Here is a 17,202-nt window from a genome sequence, read left to right on the forward strand (position 1 = left end):
TGTAGAGTAATGGCTTAATGACATTAACCTATTTCAAGTTACTTGGGACAAATAAAGAGGTTGCCCGTGACTCACTTAGTAATGACTTTCAGTAGGCCTTATCATTCTATTGTAATGAACACTTAAAAAGGCCAGGATATCCACAACACTGGACAATGGCCATACTGTTACCATACCTTTTGCTTGTCTGACCCTTTTTTCTTGGGGATATGAACACCATCCAGATAGGATCCACACCTTTGCCTCATGGTGGGCCAAGTAATATACAGTCTGCCCACAGTAGATATCAGTGGCCAGTTACTCACCATGTTCATATGTTCACATTTGCAGACTGAGATAGCTCCTAAAAAGTGAAAAGGACCAGAGAAATTGCAACTGGTAGACACAGACCTCAAGCTGCAGACTATCCATGAGCACAGCTGGTTGATCCTAGCTAACAACATTGCACAGATTTTATGTAATCGTGTATGGCAGGTCCTTATTTGGGATGTAGTTGCTGTCAGTGGCCATCATAAGTTGGCACAACAATTCAACTTTAGCATCACAGACATGATTCACCATGCCAGAAACTAGGTAGATTCCCTTGTGAGGGAGAGGATGATTATGATTGGGGGACCACCTACAAAGATAATACTCATGGACAAGTGGAGATCCTGACATTTCTATCTAACCACTCCCTCATATCTGGTGGAGGACTAGACATTGCTGTAAAACTTCACCCACCACCGTGGGTTTCTGTGGTGATGCCTGAAGTGAGTATCCCATTACATAGGTATTGTATAGTGCAATATGCCATAGTCATTATGACTCGTGTTGAAAATGGTCGTATCATCCCTAGACATTTTAAGGATTTTCCTGTTATGGGAGTCTGCACAAGGTACAAGGGTTTAAATTCTTTGCATGCTGTGCAGCATTTGGATCTGATCTAGGATCTGAAATTGTCACCAAATAATATTGATAAAGAAGGGTGCCTCTGTCTGCTTTGACAGATGATTTGATGTATGGATCCTCCACCCTGGATGTTGATATGCCTGATGTCCAGTAAACATCAGAGCCTGATGACAGCCACTGCATGATGCTGTTAGCAGCTACAGTTTTACTGTCAGGCACAGGTGCCATGGTGGCAAATTGCTGTCTCCTTCTACTAACACATCTTCATCTTTACATATAACCCTCCTGTCAGTCCCAGGTGAGCACTGTAAGAAAGAATTGGCTGACTCAGTAGCTCAGGGCCCAAATTTTCCCCTTGTCCCCAGGCAGTAGTGGATACTCTTATATCTGACAACTATGGAGGCAGTAGTAAGGGGCAGCAGGCTGGTGGCCGAAAATACCACAGTTCCCAAGCTGAGTTTCTCCATGGCAGTAACAGGAAAGACTGATGATATCACAGCCATTCCAGATCTGATCCGTGAAGTGCATGGACTGTGACATGACATCAGAGAAGCTATTGCCTGCATAAGTATTATTTGAAAGTGTGTTGGGGGAGTCTATATCCTCTGGATACCAGCCTTCTACCACATACTAGGGATGATGCCATATGCGTGGCCATCTATCTTTTGCCTCCAGTGGAGAAACTCATCACAGAAAAGCTTGGGCATAGTCAAAGTCCCATAGCTCCAAATGCTCCAGGCCTACTTCGAGCACTGATGGCTTTGTGACAAACCAAGGAAGCAAATGCATAAGATATGTATGTGCAGGACATCCTTGTGGCATGACCCACTGTTCATGCTCACAGTGCACACCATCCTCTGTGCAAGGCATAGATCATGCCAGGACATTCCACAGATGGGATGCACCCATGGATAGTAATATGAATTGTTAGCACATGTAGATAATGAGTCTGCCCTGGACCTGTCAAAGCAATTCATTCAGTGCCACAACATCTTCATAAGCTGTGTCTACCTACACATAATCTGACCAATCTACTTACCTGTGAAAATCTACCTGGAGACACCAGCTTCTCTATGGACAGTCTTTGAAGGTTGCCAAAGCATTCTGCTATGTGCTTCTGAGTCCTACTCCATGAGGTGTTTCAGACAATGAAACTTATGCAGTTAAAACTATTTTGCTTTGTTTTTTTGACATAAAATGATCCTGCATAATAGAGACACTTGAAATGCAGATGCAGTAGTATAAGGTTAATTTCTTTATTGCATGAGGACTGTAAACATTCAGTATTCCATTTATCGGAATTCTCAGAAATGCTTTTATTTGAAAATACATTATTAAGTATGATTTTACTAAGCTGCAGATACAACAGTTATAAACATTGCAAGCAAAGTAGAACAGTGCAATGTAAATGTGGAAGTTACTAAACATGAACATTAAACTCAATAACTTTTAAGAAGTACTTGAAGGTTATATGAATGTTTATGCCAATTGATATGCTGACTATCATTTTTATAGACCATGTAGATACACTTAGCATGAAATACATTCCTGCTGAAAGTCAGGTATGGTCGACTCTTTTCAATATTACTGCTTTTGTAGGCTATGCATGACAACTTTTAGATCTACAACATATCTACCACGTAAGCTATGTAAATGCCCACACCATGCCTCAATGTTTTGTGCATGAGGCATGGCATCTAAAATGAGATCTCTTACGAGTTAAAATGCTGGTAGGAATCCGAGTGGGGAGCAGCTTAATGTGTCTGATCTAGTGGCAAGTTTTCATAGTCTCCTAAAGTTCAATATTTTGTGAATAAGCCATAGTATAAACCTAATCTTGTACAAATTTAATATTGGTGGAAATGTGGTGGCAGTCAGCTTGGTGTCTGACTAGTAGTGCATTTTTTCACTCTCCCAAAAAATACAAACATATTTCCATGACATAGAGGAGCATTGCTTTTTTCATAGCTGTGAATGCAGGCATAAAAAAGGGAAAAAAAAACATAAGTATGCTTGTACAGATACAATGAGTCTGATATTTCCTCCACAACCACGCGCTAGTCCCAAAGATTGCACCTTTCACCAGATATTATGACAAGGCTGAATGTAACATCCATTAGGAGATGCAGTGGGAATATCAGAAGTAATAATTTTAATGATAATAATTTTAATGGCAGTGGGCTCTTTGTCACATAATACCCACATAACACAGGTGATGCTTTCTCTCTGCCACATTTCACTCTCTGTACTCCAAGGATTTGAGATGGTATTACTACAGAGACACCTGCTAATGTAAATGTTAAAATATCTTCCACAGACATACAACAGTGGTGACAGCTTCCTACTGCATGGGACATAAAGGAATCCATTGTCTTCATCTTCTGCACCAGTGCCACATCTGTTCCTTGGAAACAAGAAGTTGATTTTTACAATTCCTCTCCAGAGACAGCAGAGAAAATTACTGCACAACACCTTACAGAAATCCTTAAGCACAGTGTGGCAAAACCACAAATGCCATCCATTAGTCTCTGACTCTATTGTGTATAGATACCCATCAATATGCATCATAGTTCTACCATACTAGCTTGCCAGGAATAAATTATCCTCCATCACCACAATGTCATCAGAAGCAAACATTACAGGTAGCGTAGGTAAAGGTAAAACAGAAACACAGTGCATGTACATTATCTTTATAATGCAAGTAATTTGGGTCACAAAAAATATTAAAAAATACTGGCCCATCAGGCTGAAGCAATAGTCATCACTGATAAAATATCAAATAAAATAAAATAGTACTTCAAATGAGCGTACTGCACTTTATTTCAATGCTTTCGTCTCTTGGACTTCAGAACAAATTAATAAATTTCAATAAAAACACCCATTTTAGAACCATTACAATAAAACAATTAACTAATTAAGTAATCATTCAATTAGAGAACACTGGAAAATATGAAGGTCTCTCCAAACAAGAGGGGAAATACTGGACCTGATCATCACCAACATGGGGACTCTATGCTCCAGACCAGAAGTGTATCCCTCACTGGTAGATCAGACCATAAACTAATCTCACTGGATATTTCCATCCCTAAACAAAGCTTATACACAGAAAGGGAAGCTACTAAATGATAGAGCAAAATCCCAAAAATTGCACAGGACACTAAGGATAATCACAAGGCTTTCTTTAGTATATGTTAGGAACCTGGGTGGTAATTCCCAGATATGCTCAGAATTAGTCCAAAAAAAAAAAAAATACACACTGAGACCACAGTTGCCAACATCACTGACAGGTTCACCTCCAAAGCAAAAACACAGCATCAATGGGACCAGATGGTGTCCCAGGCTGCATCCCATGAACATGAAGAAGAAGAAGAACCAAACCCAAACATAAACTTCAATGTTCAGCCCAACTACAGATATGTAAGAGTGGGGCCTCATAGAAACAGACAACTGGTGCCAGAGCCATGGCTCAAGCTAAAAAAAAAAAAGTATAAAAAACATCATCAGTTGTTTAAACACAGTCTTCTGTCTTTTAAAAACCATTTGATACTCCCATTTATTCCTGGCTTTCTGTCACCTTTCAATTTAATTTGCCAGTGTGTGTCCCTCTGCTCAGTGCTGTTTTTAAAATCTCCTCCCCTTGAATCCGGATAAACTTGTTCTAAAACAGAAAACAAAAACTTTTTGTTGTTCCCACATTCATTAGAATGTTTGTACAAAGTGTTGTTCCTTTCTGCTTTCTTAATTGCATACTGATGTTCCCTAATTCTCTCATGTAGGATCCTGGTTGTCATCCCTATGTAGAAAGCTGGACACCCACTGCAAACACTAATATACACAACCCCCTCAGTCTTACATGTAAAGTGTACTGGAACCTCCAAACTCCTTGTGTAACTATTTACAAGAATAAATGGCCTTTCAAAGATAAACCAACACCATCTGCATGTACCACATTTAAACATTCCGTTAGCCTTATTGGTATACAAACTAATGGGAATGCATTTGGTACTGTCCTGTTGTAATAAAGTTTTAAAACTATACCTGTTCTTATCTACAAAATTGGGAACACTACCCGTGGCATTATATAATTCTACATTTCCTTCCAAAATTATCCAATTTTTTTTTGTATTATGTTTTTTATTAAGTGACTATCAACTGTCATATCCAAAGTATAAGAAAGTTTCCAATTGTTAGAAACTACATTGTTGAACCTATTAGATTTTTTTCTTAAAACCATGTGTAACTTTATTACAACAGGACAGTACTAAATGCATTTCCATTAGTTTGCATACCGATAAGGCTAAAGGAATGTTTAAATGTAGTACGTGCAGATGATGTTGGTTTATCTTTGAAGGGCCATTTGTTCTTGTAAATAGTTACCCAAGGAGTTTGGAGGTCCCAGGACACTTTACATGTAAAACTGAGGGGTTGTGTATATTAGTGTTTGCAGTGGGTGTCCAGCTTTTTACATAGGGATGACAACCCTATTATTTATTGTAATGGTTCTAAAATGGCTGTTTTTATTGAAATTTATTCATTTGTTCTGAAGAAGTCCAAAAGACGAAAGTTTTGAAATAAAGTGCAGTACACTCATTTGAAATACTATTTTATTTTATTCCCCTGAAGTTCTTCCATTCTCCTGTAGCTCTCATGTCCTCTACTACCTCTAAGTTCTCTGAGACAAACTGCTGCCCCACATTTTGAGCACATTCCCCATCTCTTTTCAGCTTTTGTTTCCCAGCCTGTCCTGTGCAATTGATACCGTCTCCTGTTGGATTCCGCACTTAGTGTTCTCTTTTCTTGTTAATATTTTAGCTGCAAGAGAATAGCAAGTAATGTGAGTTTGCTAGTTTTATATGAGTCAGTTTTAATGCCATTTGGGCAAGGAGTTTTACCTTAATTAAGAATACCGAAAGGTTATTCATATAAGGCAATGGGACTGTTTATGGCTTTGGAGTATTTTGCAATTATTCTGGACAACGGACTTTCATTCAAAAAGCTAATATTTCCACCTGTTCTACCAGTATATAGGTCATAATGCTGTTTGAAGTATTTCAGTATAATTCAGTTAATTTGTTTTAATTTGGTCTGATTAAAAATGTGAGCTCATGTCATTGATAAACTAGGTATGTTACTCTTTCTTAGCTTGGTTAACATGGATTGTATGTTACTCTTTCTGAGCTTTAAGGATATCTATTCAGCTGCTGTCACTTTTTCTGTATGCTCCATTAGGAAAACTGAAACACTTCCCGTTGGTAATGGGTATGCTATTAAGTCATAAAATTAAGTTATTTTCTGATTTGCTTTTGTTTCCACAAAAGCTCCATGTTAGTATTTCAGATTTGATATTGCTTTCATAAAAGTTCCATGTTAGTACTTCATATTCTTTATAATCACTTTCTTTGACATAGCCGGTGAAATTGTTTTTCATGATTTGATCTCATTTCTGTTCATCTTTCCACTGCACGTGATCCATAATGAGTCCTAAGATATTCTAGTTAATTTGGACTGAGAGTTCAGAGCAGCTTTTCACCTTCCAGAAAGTTCCCATCACAATACTGAGGGTTTTTCAGTCAGTGAGACTGTTACATGAAAAAAAGACTAATCTCTAGTGAGAAGGGAGGCTGGGAGATCCTAGTTTGACTAATTCTATGCTGATGTGACTATGGTCTGACAAGAAGCAGGAGTGTCAGTTGATCAAACATTATGGGCAAAGATGGAAGCCACAAAACAGCACTAAAGTCTGATTATATAAGTAATACTAATATCAATAAATGTGTAGGCTATTTGATGTACAGCACAAAACATAGGATGTAATAGTTTACCTGTAGAAATTCCTTCCAAGAACGGGTCCATCAAAGTGTTGAATTCGTCATATAAAATTATCTGATCGTCATATTTGCACAAAAGATTAATTGCCTGTAAATGTCATCTAGTGTTTCAGGTTCACCCTGTGTTTTGACCATAAAAGCTACCTAAAATGCTCTGACCTTCCTGAACTGTAAACTTTCCCAATGTATGTCTACCCAGTTTGACTTCCTGTGCTCTGTAAGCTCAAAACTTGTATGAAATATGAATCAAGATAGGTACTAACATTTGAAAAACTTAACACAACTTGCTCTATGTCCTCATCAAATGTGGAATGTCCATACGGCCTAAATTAGCATCCTAAAGTAAACATGCTCTTTTCTTCCAATTTTTAAGAACCAGAAACCACATATTTACAAAGATGACCAGACCTTTAACATTTCAAATCACACTAAAGGTAAATGATCTGTTTGTCATAAGATGAGAAAAAGAAGAAGTACAAACAGCAACAGAATAAGAAAGGGTAAGATATGCTATAAAATGTAGCAATACAAATATGTTTAGAAATAGCGTGACAGTGCTAGATGAGAAACAAATGCAAAGTGCAGAATAAAAGTGATCATTCTTGTTCACCTTAGCAATCACTTCCACAAAAGGGAGTGATGCACCTTCAACAATGATGCTATGATAAAGAAAGGAACAAGCAAACAAAAATACAATAAAAGTTTGCAAGTATCTACTTTATTGTCTGTGGTACTAAGCTGGAAATAATCACAGTAGAATCAAGTACTGTAGAGTGTGAGGAAGGAAATCTAACTGAAGCATCTGGTCCAACATGCAAACATATCTACAGCCTGAGTCAATGCATCATCCTTTCCCCCTAAACTCCTTACTTTCCTCTCCCTTTCCTTACCAATTCCTAGTCTTCTCCACACGTAATCACCCCTTATTTTTATTACATACTTCTGGTCCCTTTCAGCATTTCCTGCCTGCCTACCTTGCTTTTTTCTCTGTTGTTCTTCCTCTCACATAATGCTGTGTATCACTTCCATCTACATGTTACTTAAATACTTTTTTCCTCAAACATTGCTTTTTAAAAGCATGCTCTTGCAAATGACTTTCTATTTTCTTTTTCCCCTCAGTCTTTCTTCTGAACCATTGTTGTACTATTGTTAGATTTTAGTCATGACTTACATTTTTATCTAGTAATATGTACTATTGTCTTTTCAAAAACTCTTTGCATATTTTACTTTGTCTTCTGTTTGCATTCATTCTGTTAAACTGGTTAAATTCATTGCATTTTCTTTATATATAGATATATGTGTGTGTGTGTGTGTGTGTGTATACCTTTTGTACTTGTACTATATTTGAAGATTTTCTCCTCAGGCCTCTGCTGAAAAGGGGCAAATTATGCTAGATGGGCATTTGTTGTAAAAAATGCTGATCATACTGCACTATGGATTATAACAGGAGGAAATGAAGAAACAATAAAAGTAGTGAGGGGAATATAGCGATTTTTAGGGAAGGTAGCATATGCTATGTGTTTTAAAAGGAAAGAAGGGAATTATGGAAGGAGTACTTAATGATATAAAAATCTAAGATAGTAATGAATAGCATAAAAAGAATATAAAAAGTTTGTATTCAAGTTGAAAAAATGTGAAGGAAGGCAAAAAGATATATATAAGACAAAGGGAGAGCTATGAGGAATTTTAGGTGAGAAGTGAGAATTCTGAAGATACAGAGAAAATGATATATGAATATAACAAAGTGAGCATTAAAATGTCAATCTTTAGATTTTTTTGGAAAGAAAAAAGAGGATGTTGAAAAAATATATTGAGCTCTGCTTACTGCTTCTTACTGCTTGCTCTTGCTGTGGGATTTGAAGTGTTCTTAAGACACTCGGTCTTGCTGGCTGGATTCTGCTAAAATTCAAAGTCTGGTTATATTTGCATTTACAGTCTGTCGCATACAGAAACTTGCAGAATATATAGTGATGAGAGAATATACTTTGCAGCACCTGTCTTTAAGAGCAGTAACCAATAACTTTTTATAATAAACCAAACTGGACGAACATTGCAGTTTAAAGTACTGTTCCACTTTACTTTTCATATAGTACAGATGATGTGAGAGATATAACATTTACCTCAGGACACCAAATGTGTCCCTACCATACCCCTAACAACTAGATTTAATACAGACTTTTTATACATATTTTAGTTAAACTCACACCCTCTAGGTTTTGGAAAGATACTGCCTTGATGACGCAAATGCTAACACATCTGTTCTTGTGCAAATGCTGATAAGTAAACTGTCTTCAAGAAAATGTGGATTAGAAAAGCACATTTTTAAACTTTCTTAGAAAAGCATGTCCTGTTGTCCAGTGAAAGCAGATTACATTCTTGTCACGTCTGTAAGAAGTTCAGCTTTCTTGATGTGTGTGTGTAATACACTCATAAGCAAGTTCCTTATTTTTTTAAGCCACAGTCATTTAGTATGGTTGCTGATCACATATTACTAAACTCTGTTTCTGTATTTAAGCAAACTTTTTTTCAGCATATTTAATATCTAACAATTCCCTCTGTTTTTAAACATACTCAAAACATTTTATACTGATATGTATTTTTTATTACATTATATAGAAAGTCTTTTTTTGATCAAAATGCAATTTTACATAGTTAATACAATGATATTAAGTATCACTACCAAAACTGAATGTATTTAACAACTTTTTCTTTTGCAGACCATTTTGTGAAAATATTTTATCAGTTATGAGCTGTGTCTGCTTTAGTTTAACTTGATTAATTTATTCTTTTGCAATTACAGAATTTAATTTATGACTTAGAACTGTTTTATTAACTCTTTGCAACTTGTTGAATTAAATTTTTACTTTTATTGATTATTTTATATTAAAAGATTAGAGATAGACTAATATCTATAAGAGACAAAAACCATGTGCTACTGCAAGCATTTATACACTACTGAAAATATACAGTTTAATGTCATTTTAACCATAACATTGTGGTCATGTCTTTGAACTGCCCATTAACATCTTGGTAAAGTACTGAACTGGGCTTAGATAATATTTGAAAGCAATTTTTTACTGGGGTAAAACCAGTGATATTACAACTTGACAAATTACTTTTAAACTTATTACAATGTATTCTGTTCAGTATGTATTTACACAGACTGTTTGCTATTCATGCATTTTAATTTAGCAGCTATCTTGAACTCAATTTTTTAAAACATGTTTTTTTACACATATTTATGGCTAGGCATTAATTTAATTTGTACTAAATTTTTTTGTATTTGTACATACAAAGACTATAAAGTAAATTTAGTCTAATCTTACAAATTTAATAGCATTAATATTAAGCAAAATTTTGGAAAATCTTTATGTCTCTTTAGAAATATTTAGTGGAATTGATACCAAATTTATATGTCCTGTTATATTTTTTTTATACCAACATTGTTTTGTCAAAAACATATTAAAAATAGTGTCCAATTTTGTTTAGTTTTTTACATATCTTTACTCTGTCTTGTATAGCTGTAATCAATTTTAAGCCATCTCTTGTTTTTTTTAAACCATCTCTTGTATAACTTTACAGTTTAACAGGTTGTAAATACAATTTCATACTAAACAATACAATAACCATTATGATAGCTATTAACAACTTGTAAAATATCTTATCCTGTCAGGTTTAATCTGTGTTTAATAACTAGAATGACAGCTATAAAATATTTTATCCTATCAGGTTTAATCTGTTTACCAATATTTTTAATGCAATAATACCTGTTTTTTTCTCCCCCTGAAACAGTATTGTTAAGAAGGAATGATATATTATTTTTTCTCTGTAGCTTTATTTTAGACCCTTTTGCAACACATACTGCTCACACAGTGTGTAAAACTGATAAAGTACCCTTCCCCCTGTAGTACTGCAGCACTGTTTATCTTTTATAATATATGTCAGCCCAACACTTTGGTTATACATTTGCTTTATTAGGTTATTAAACTGTAGACCTTTGTCTGATATGATCTTTTTTTGTTGCCTTTGCTGTCTATTTCTACTAGTAGTAGTTATTTGTACCCTCCTGTATACTTTATTTGAACTGTATGTATACTATAACCCATCTGGCTATACTTGATGTAACTAAGGTTTTTTTTTTTATTTTTTATCAGTGACATATATGCACAATTGTGATGTTTTATTATAATTACCAAATAGTATTGCATGTGAACATTTTAACAATTATGTTTTAATAACAACAAATTTTTAGAAAAACTCAAGCCACTTGTCTGGCAGTCTTGTTTCTTATCTTATCTGTTCAACATTTTCTGTAACTATTTGTCCAGTTTAGGAAGGTCTGAGCTCACATTTTAGTTAACCCTTCTTAGCATTTTTTCTTTAATTATCTGTTAGTAAAATGCAGTTATAAAACACTTAGTATTATATTTGTGATTTGCATAATCATGCAAACTAAAGTAGTTTACATATTTATTAACTTTTGATTTTAGTATTTTTATTTATTTATTTAACTATTTAACTGTTCTGACATTTATTTTACAAAGACTGTTTGACTAATACCATCTGTGATTTTATTTCTTTTTAAAATTCAGAACTTTAACTGTTTGGTGTGGTGTTACTATACAATTATAAAAAAATGTAAAAAAATAAATAGATATTAGCTTAACAAACACATTTATATATTTACATTATTTATATTTGCTGTTGTCTGCCTGTTATTTTTGTGCGTTGTATAAAAAGAAAATACATGCATGTCAGTCTTGTGACTTTAAATTATTATTCTTATTAACTATTTTTATTTAATTTGTATACATTAGAACTGTTTTGTTTACCTTTTGACTATGCTATGAGAATGGCAGTCATATAAATATATTGCTTTAATTGAATGGAAGTTTTAAACATTTGAGAATGATTTGTATTTTACCATTTTACCATGTAAGCTTAACCATTTTTAAAACACAAACATATTATAAAATATATTTCTTTTGTACAGATCAGCTGTAGTTTCCTACTCTTTTCCAATGTATGTAGGAAGTCAGTCTCTGTCAGTTCAGCTAATTTATTTTTTTCATTTTGTAACTGTTGTTTAAGAGTCTCCTCATGGTCTGCCTGATATGTCTCAGGAACCTGTTCTGCTGAATCTGAAACTCCTATGCACTTTTGAAAAAATGTTTGTATAACTTGTCTAAACTTTCTGAACTCATTGTGTCTCTTTTTCGGAAGTTTACTACATTTTTTGTAACAAAATGTACTAAGGGTTCTATCAGTAACTGATTTGACTTACATGTGGTGACAGGACATAACTGTTTAACATTTGAATATAATGGAAACACTTTAGCCTTAGTTAATTCTTTATTATGAACAGATCTGTCTTCACAGTCTATTGTTTTAGCAACATCATGTAATACTTTTTATGACATAATACACAAAATGCAGTTTTTGTTGAATCACACAATAAACATTTGTTATATTTCACATGGTTTTCTTTGAGATACCAGTTAAATATTGTAATACATTTGCATAATGCCTTACTATTAACCTGCTCTACTAAGGTTTTACATTTACTAATATGCTGTGTATACCAACATTGCAATTTTTTACATTTGCTTGAATTATGCATGAAAATATTTATACTGTTTAATTTAATATTCAAACTGTTTAATATCCAAAAGTCTTACCAGTGAGCAAGAAAACAGGTGATCAGGCTGTTGTTGCAGATGGCTGGAAATTTTTTAAAGTCACTTGAGAAGCTGGGAAAGCACAACAGGCAGTAAACTATTGGGCTAGTGGATATCCCCAATTATGTCATTGCGACTGGAACTTCTGTCTCACCGATGTAGACGCCTAAAAACTTTACTACTGCAAGCTGCATAAACTGGAATACTTTTGTTTAGAATTGACACATACGTACAAATGTTAGTTACTGCAATTTAACTGAAGTAACCCTCTGCAGGGCTTACCATGACTCCCCCTGTGTTTGAATGCAGATTATAGGTTTAAGTGCAGATTTTAGGTTGAAATGCAGACTAGCTTGCCATTGAAAAATTATATGGTGCTAGTCACTCAGCCCGCTTGCCATTAAAAAAATATATTGAGCTCTGCTCACTGCTTCTTACTGCTTGCTCTTGCTGTGGGATTTGAAGTGTTCTAAAGACACTCGGTCTTGCTGGCTGGATTCTGCTAAAATTCAAAGTCTGGTTATATTTGCATTTACAGTCTGTCGCATACAGAAACTTGCAGAATATACAGTGATGAGAGAATATACTTTGCAGCACCTGTCTTTAAGAGCAGTAACCAATAACTTTTTATAATAAACCAAACTGGACAAACGTTGCAGTTTAAAGTACTGTTCCACTTTACATATAGTACAGATGATGTGAGAGATATAACATTTACCTCAGGACACCAAATGTGTCCCTACCATACCCCTAACAACTAGATTTAATACAGACTTTTAGTTAAACTCACACCCTCTAGGTTTTGGAAAGATACTGCCTATGCTAACACATCTGTTCTTGTGCAAATGCTGATAAGTAAACTGTCTTCAAGAAAACGCCTTGTGGATTAGAAAAGCACATTTTTAAACTTTCTTAGAAAAGCATGTCCTGTTGTCCAGTGAAAGCAGATTACATTATTGTCACGTCTGTAAGAAGTTCAGCTTTCTTGATGTGTGTGTAATACACTCATAAGCAAGTTCCTTATTTTTTTAAGCCACAGTCATTTAGTATGGTTGCTGATCACATATTACTAAACTCTATTTCTGTATTTAAGCAAACTTTTTCTTTCAGCATATTTAATATCTAACAGATGTGTCACTGTTTTTTTGGGAGTAGGTGAAATGTAATGCGAGGAAATTGGATACGATTATGGATGACAAAGGAGATTTAAGCTATAAGCAAGAGGAAATTATGGGTGTTATGGAAAGTTACACAGGAAAAATGTAAGAGGGAAATATTGTTGAAGGAGTTTGGAAAGTCAAAAAAAAATAAGAAAGGATAGAGTAAAGGAGCTAGTAAAAGAAATTGTAAGAATTAGAAAAAGTTATAAAGAGAAAGGATGATTCTGCACCTGAATCACATGGATTACAATTTGTTTTTTATATGGAAATGCTTGAGGGTTTTTTGAGGTTATGAGTGAATGGATGAAAGAAGGACTAAAAGAAACATTTACAGTGGTATAATAAACTATAAATGGAAAAAAAGTGGAGAAAGAGATGAAATTGAAAAAAATAGATGCCTGTAACATTATGTTATACTGATAATAAAATATTTAATGAAAATTATTCAAAAAAAGCATGAGGAAAGTTTTGGATGAAGTAATAAGTAAAATGCATATGGCATTAGGAAGGCAAGATTAAGTGGAATGCTTATTGTGTGAAAGAAGTGCTTAATTCTATAATAATGGGAAAAGGTGAAGGGAAGCTGATTATGATGTAGTAAAAGCATTTATAGGATTAATCATATGAAAATATGGAAGATTTTAAAACAATATGTAAAAGGGAAGAAGATGTAAAAAGTAATTAGGCCAATATATAAAGTATCATAGGTATCAGTGATGGTAAACGGGTCAGCATGAAAAAAGGCCAAGGTAGAAAGCAGGATTAAACATGGATGCTGACCGAGTATGTCATTATTTCTGATGGTGGTGAATACAATAAAGTAGAGCTGTAGGAAATAGTTCACAGTAGTAAGATGGGAGGTTAGTAATGGGTGAGACTGCTTTTAATGTTATTTTATCAGATGAATTGTTATTAATAGCAAGGAATACATTCTAGATTAGGAAAGTAATTAAAAAGAATGTTTGTTGGGGAAAGTTAAGTTCTTTTGGGGGGGGTCAAGACTGAATGCAGTACAAAGAGGAATACTGTACAATGAGAATGAAAGTCAGTGTCTTAATTTAATACGCCCTTTTGTGTTTCCGGTTTCAATTTGTTGGTTCTGAGTAATAAAGATAATAAATGAAAAGGAAATACAGCAATTTAAAATTTTATTGCTTAAAAATGTAATATGAAGAAATATGGCTCAGAATAAGTAAGAAATAGAAAATATAAATGAAAATAATGAAGACAAGAAGCATGTGAATATAACGAGAACGTTGAATGATATAGAAGAAAAAGGGAAAGTTGGTATAAGAAAAGAATAAAAATAATCAAATGTTATCTATGAGAAAATGTAGGAAATTATGTCAGATTAGCAATTAAAAACATGCAAAAATATTACGGGAATTTCATGAAGGAGATGCCTTTTGGACAAGAAAATTAATGAAATGAGATATTTTGAAATGTTTTCTAAGAGACTTGAAAATGATTTAAGAAAATAAATATGTGTATAGTTTTGTATGGCAAGTACAAAGGGGTTAGTAAGAAAGAAACGTAGAAATGGGATAATGTTTTATTTTGACAATATAGTGCTTATGGAAAAGAAAATGTGAAAAGGTGTATAATAAAACAAAGGGAAATGATGAGTTATTGGTAGGAATAAAATAATGACTGTGCCATAATGGTTGGGATAGATAAAAAATACATGATAGAAAGGAAAATAACTTAGAAGTAAGAAAGGAAATATAAATGCATGTCAGAAATGCATAATATGAAAAAATTGAAAGAACTTTGTGTCTGTGTGTGTGTGTGTGTGTGTGTATATATATATATATATATATATATATATATATATATATATATATATATATATATATATATATATATATATATATAAACTAGGTAAATAAAGCAAGTTCTACTCTGTTCAGTAAGTGCCATGGGATCATGTGTATCTGCCTGAACTACCACCAACTCAGGCAAATGCAGCCTTGTTTTCTCATCCAAAAGCTGGTAAACTCATGAATGCAACAATGCACTGTACGTCTGGCAATTTGAAAATTAATCCAATCATGTGTGTGTGTGTGTGTGTGTGTGTGTGTGTGTGTGTGTGTGTGTGTGTGTGTGTGTGTGTGTGTGTGTGTGTGTGTGTGTGTGTGTGTGTGTGGGGGGGTATTTCTGTCTGTCTTTAAATAATTTGTATCATTGGTTTCATTAAGAAGCCTGCTTGTGCATCATGTGATGTGTTTTTCCTGAATGCTATTAGACAGTCTGAAAGTAAAGCTAATAGCTCTCAAAGCACCGAAAATATTACATTTCTTATTTTTCACTTGTGAATATCTTTGTGTTACAAGTAAATAAGAGAGTCTTTAAGCATACAAATGAGGTAGGCAATGTGAGTGTAAACTATCAAAATCCATCTATGTCTTTCTCATTATATATAGTGGTGCAGCAGTTAGGATTTTCACTTCATAGCAAGAGGTTCTCTGGTTTGATTGTTGGCGGGGGGTGCCTTCTGTGTGGAATTTGCATGTCCTCCCTGTGTTTGTGTACATTTCCTCTGGGTGCTCTGGCTTCCTCCCACATTCCAAAGGCATGTGTCGAGTGTTACCCCCCAGGGCTCTGCTGAAAGTGGGCTCCATCCCAGTTGGACTTTCCTGGTAAACAAATGTTAAAAAAAAAAAAATATATATATATATATATATATATATATATATCTATATATGTATATGTGTGTGTGTGTGTGTGTGTGTGTGTGTGTGTGTGTGTGTGTGTGTGTGTGTGTGTGTCTGTGTATATAATATCTCATTGTTATGGCAGATATGAAGAATATATCTGTGGAACATGACTCTTCCACAGAAAATGTACAGGACATCAGCCATGACCCGCATTTTAAATCTATTGTTTCTTTACCAGAAAAAGAGATTAAAACTCCAAAAGAAGAGCTTTCCTTGAGGCATGCAAAGTTGTAAATTTGCACCAGAAAATTATCTGGGGTCATGTGGCCATTACTGATGTATTACTACAATTGTATACGTCACTATTTGGTTGCTGTATGTCTTGTAGTGAACAGTAGGTTAACTACTCTTCTTCTTCTTCTGGCTTTTTCCCGGTTAGGGGTCGCCACAGCGGATCACCTGTACGCTCATGATTGGCAGTGGAGTTTTTACAGTGTTGAGTTGCCAGCCCGGCACCCAACCTTCCACAGAAGGCACACACATGCACGCACTCACACCTAGGGCCATTTTAGTGTATCCAATCCACCTACTGCACGTATTTGGGGTGTGGGAGGAAACCGGAGCACCCGAGGAAACCCACTTAACCACAGGGAGGACATGCAGAGTCCGCACAGAAGGCACCCCAGCCGAGAATTGAACTGGAGAACATCTTACTGTGAGGGGGCAATGCTAACCGCTGCACCACCGTGGCCGCCAGTGAACAGAAGGTTAACAATAAATATATATCTAATGAATGTCTGACTATATCCTATATGTCTCTGTTTTATTTATGTGACATTCAGGCACCACCTTCATCCAAAGTATATAAGTACTTGACAATTAGAGAAATATATATGCACACATGAATAAATAAATTAGCTTTCAAACATTTATCTCTGGGATTCAGAATCATGCTTAGGGCAATTGCAGAACCCATCACAGCTATAGA

Source organism: Protopterus annectens, chromosome 5.part0 (genome assembly GCF_019279795.1).
Source record: "Protopterus annectens isolate FY-2018-M chromosome 5.part0, PAN1.0, whole genome shotgun sequence".
NCBI classification, from domain to species: domain Eukaryota; kingdom Metazoa; phylum Chordata; order Ceratodontiformes; family Protopteridae; genus Protopterus; species Protopterus annectens.